This window comes from Bufo bufo, chromosome 5 (assembly GCF_905171765.1).
Source record: "Bufo bufo chromosome 5, aBufBuf1.1, whole genome shotgun sequence".
Lineage (NCBI taxonomy): Eukaryota > Metazoa > Chordata > Amphibia > Anura > Bufonidae > Bufo > Bufo bufo.
Window position 1 is genome coordinate 480,164,845 of NC_053393.1, and position 5,179 is coordinate 480,170,023.

Below are 5,179 nucleotides of genomic sequence, written 5' to 3' on the forward strand. Positions count from 1 at the left end.
GACGGTGTATTTTATGTATTTGTGTATGGTTGTCATCGCCATCTACAGTTTTTATATATTTGTGTGAATAAATAAAGGTTATACATATTTTTGACATTTATGCAGCACTGCGTTGTTGTTCTCTTATTGGTGTTTCAATAGTTGTGGTTGGAGACGCGGTGTTTACCGTATAGGAGCCCTGTTTTTGTATTGGGGTTTTATACCTGTTTATTTGGGGCAACAGGTATATCACAGCCCTCAATCAATATTTTGTGGAAGAAGGTATATCACACCCCTTAATCAGTTTTTATTGGGGCAACAGGTATATCACACCCGTTGCAAATAGTTGTTCCATTAGCGCTTGTCCCTCTGTATAGCTGCGGTATCACAGCAGAACCGCACACAACTGCTGCACAATACAAATGCACTATAATATACTTTCTATGTTACAAAGTATATTATAAGTATATCACACCCCTCAATCAGTTTTTTGGGGGGCAGCAAGTATATCACACCTGTTGTAATTAGTTGTTCCAATAGCATTTGTCCCTCTATATAGCTGCGGTATCGCAGCAGAGCCGCACACAACTGCTGCACAATACAAATGCACTATAATATACTTTCTATGTTAGAAAATATATTATAAGTATATCACACCCCTCTGTATGTTACACCTATAGATAGCACACCTATACCAGTCCTTAAAATGACTTTTGTTTGCCCTATTAGCTAGTGTTTGGTGTCCCTAACAGTCTGTCCCTGCTCCACACAGCAACCTCTCCCTACACTGGCAAAGCACAGAATGTAAAATGGCTGCCAGATCGGGTTCTATGATAGGGTGGGGGTGTGTCCATGTGCTGAAACGTCTCAATTGGCTGTCCTGTACCACCTGATGGATGTGTCATGGGTCAAAGTTCGGCGCAATGCAAAAGAATATGGCGCCGGTGGACATTGCCATATGTTCGCATGTTCGGCGAATCGCGAACGGGCAAAGTGAGCCGCGAAACGACCCCCGGGTGAACCGCAAGGCCATCTCTTATTAGATGGTGGGTTGGTTCTGCCAGGTTTGGTCTAATGTGTATAGACAGCTTTAGGCTTGGTTCACATATGTCATTAAGGTCTCGCCAGTTGTTTATGCCAGAGCTGCCCACAACTGATGACAAAGGGCAGAGGTCCAGACAGCAGGGCAGATAAAGCTGGGGAAGATGCCCAGCCTCACATGATGCTGCCATACCCTTCCATAGGTAACTGTAGGATGGGTTTAGTCTTCAGCTTCCCTCCGGCCTAGTTGTATTGTGCTGGAGGTAATCAGAGCCTGGACATATGGCTCTTCTGCCTTTTTTGCTGCTCATTGAATATTATAGAAATAAATCCATTTCCCACACTGAGTAACCAGTGATTAGTGCTGTATTATTTGATGTGTTCATGAGAGCAGCCTCTGTGATGTATACAGCATTGTTCTACCAAGAGGAAAGATGCAGAATCTGAAGAATCTGCTAAAATCTGGAATAAACGAGGTATTAATGTGATGTGAGGGCGGTGTACAGGCTCGTCAGCCGCAGATAATGCTCACTCCACAATCATCTCTTTGTGTGCAGGGGCTGCCACAGACTTCCATGAATACCCAGCCAAGCGTGCACTATATGGCAATCAGCAGCCAAGGCGCTACTGGAAATTGGACAGCGCTGCCTCCTGCTGGGTAAATGAGGTATTGACCTATCTAACCCACCCTGCCTCACACCTCCTGCTGAGTACACAGCACCATCTAATACAAATCCATTTCAGCGTGGAGAAATACCTTATGGACTCTTTGAGTTGTCTACAGGCACTTATCACCCCTTTATCCCCTTCTAGTAGATAGATAGATAGACAGACAGACAGAGAGAGTTGTGAGAGATAGAAGAGAGAAATATTATAATTAAAAAAAGACAGCTAGATAGATATTATTATTATTATTATTATTATTATTATTATTATTTAAGCACCATTCATTCCATAGATAGATAATAGATAGACAGACATACTGTAGGTGTTAGAGATAAAAAAAAGAGATATAACATAATAAAGAATAGACAGCTAGATTTTATTATTATTATTATTATTATTATTATTATTATTATTCATTAAAGCTCCATTTATTCCATAGATAAATGATAGGTAATGTAGGGATAGCTAAATAAATAACCTAGGTGTTAGATATAGAAAATAAATATAACATAATAGATGATAGATAGATAGATAGATAGATAGATAGATAGATAGATAGATAGATAGATAGATAGATAGATAGATAGATAGATAGATAGATAGATAGATAATGGAGGGATAGACACAGTGAGGGGGTAAGTGGGTGCAATCCCTCCAAGTCCTTTGGCTCCAGTTCCAAGATAAATCATAATGCAAAAGAAGAGACAGCACTACAAAATAGGGTGAAGGGTGTGGACCCACTTTCTTCACCTCAGCAGTTTCAGGACAACACAATGAGGCCTTTTTCATATAAAGTGACAGTGTGCATATTTATACAAAGAATCATCCAATAATATGATTACAGCAATTTAATAAACTTTGATGTATAACATTCATGTTCATAGATGCACAGGGGTGTGATAAGTGTGTGCATATTCATAATCCCAGACTTCTCTGATCAATCACCAACAAATCCCAATTAGTGTAAGTATTAGGTAACATGACACTACAAGGTTCATCCAGCTGTAGGCTCTGCAGACAGAGATAGATAGATAGATGGATAGATAGATAGATAGATAGATAGATAGATAGATAGATAGATAGATAGATAGATAGATAGACACTGTAGAGATAGATAGATGACATGGAGGAAAGCTTCACACATATACAGTAGTTATATATATATCCCTTCCCCCTAGCTACAAATTTAGGTAATTTTGTTATCATGGGGAAAGATTGTGTTGCAACTTTATTCGTTTCATAGGGAAATGTCTTATATTATCTATTTGGAGTTAGAAGCAGATTAATAAGACACTTTTTAATGAGCTCAGGGAACTCTCCTTACATAGAAAATTAGGGCTTATTTTATAATCATGCAAGAAGAATTCATGACATGCAGTCTCTTAACAGGAAGGTGTGGAAGGAGTACAGAGCCAGCCGAGTATTAATACTACACATAAGAATAAACCACATCTGTTTATGTATATGGTAATATCGAAATAGGAAATCGCTCTGTTCATTTCATTTAATGGAAGAGACAAGAAGAGTGCAAATCTGTGCAAAGCAGAAGCTTCTAATGTCTGAATAATGGAATGCTACATATCATAAATTGTATATAAATCCATACACTATATATATTTCAGTCTATTTATGTGTTTATTTCTTTACTTATTCGTATTTTGTTTCAATGTAAATCATTTTAGAATATGACTTGTTTTTTATTATTACCTTTTCATATTTAATATTACACTGCCATTATTTCTCTTATTAATAATAATAATAATAATTATTATTATTATTATTATTATTATTATTATATTCCTTTTAGGATTTCATTTCTTTTGTTACTACAAATTTTGCATTATTGCATTTTTTTTTGCAGTAAACTAATTGAATTATGAATATAAATGATCGTTAATATGCATATTTATTGTACTAAACGAGCAGGTCACAGCAACTTTTTAAAATGCATTGAATCTATAGTGTTTCAAAGTTTTATCATAATTGAAGGGCAAAAAATATTGAATCCAAGGAGCAATATACAGTGATGTTACAAAGCCTGGGAGGGGAGGCACAATTATGAAATGTCATGATGATAATAGTAATAAGAGGGGTGAGGAGGATTACACTGCAGGTTTAGTTCTCTTGTACTGGAGTCAATGGGGGATGGGGCAATGATGTCCCTGGATAGGAGTCCTGGATCAGCAGACAAGTACATGGAGGGGGACAAGTCAGATCTGCATCCTCCAGGGTGTACAACATGAAGGTCAAGTGTCACATCCTGTCTCAGTCAGCTCTCTATATCCCTGGTCTGTCTGCAGAGAGATGGAATCATTATCTATGGGAGGTGGTGACACTCATTACACACTGGCGGCATCTATCTATGTATCTAATATCTATGTATCTAATATCGATGTATCTAATATCGATGTATCTAATATCTATGTATCTAATATCTATCTATGCAATATATGTGTATCTAATATCTATGTATCTAATATCTATGTATCTAATATCAATGTATCTAATATCAATGTATCTAATATCTATGTATCTAATATCAATGTATCTAATATGAATGTATCTAATATCTATGTATCTAATATCTATGTATCTAATATCTATGTATGCAATATATGTGTATCTAATATCAATGTATCTAATATCTATGTATCTAATATCTATGTATCTAATATCAATGTATCTAATATCTATGTATCTAATATCTATGTATCTAATATCTATGTATCTAATATCTATGTATCTAATATCGATGTATCTAATATCAATGTATCTAATATCTATGTATCTAATATCTATCTATGTATCTAATATCTATGTATGCAATATATGTGTATCTAATATCTATGTATCTAATATCTATCTATCTAATATCTATCTATCTAGTTATTTTATATATCTATCGTCTGCTTATCTATATCTATCTATTATTTGTCCATCTAATTCATATCTACCTATTTCATCTATGATTTATCTACATCTCATCTATTATTCTATTTATCTATAGATTAGATATCTATAATCTGTTATCTATGTAATCTATATCTAGCTATCTATTGCTATCTGTCATCCATTTATTTATTAACTCTATCTATCTGAGAATGCAAGGTGCATGTTGTCAGAGTATAATTCGGGATGCACAGGTTGTCAGGATATGCTGGATATGTCACAGCCCCGGAATCCATGGCTGACTTCTCCTGCACATTTCTCCCAGGGCTGAGCAATGAGTAAAGTCTTGTGTGTTCCAGATATATATCATGTAATTAGCTGGAACAATGCAGCCAAACTAACAATTGTTTGCCAGTAATAAGCACAAGTGAGAACATCGCCGAGCACAATGCCGGCTCCTGCACTGTGTGTACTGTAGCTCTATGTCACTGCGTTATCTCTAGGAGAATATAACCCTCATCATCTTTACACCAGTGACTTGTGTGCAGTGTGTAATGTCACAGTACAGTGTACTAACCTTGTCACCCCAGTCACTAGCATCATG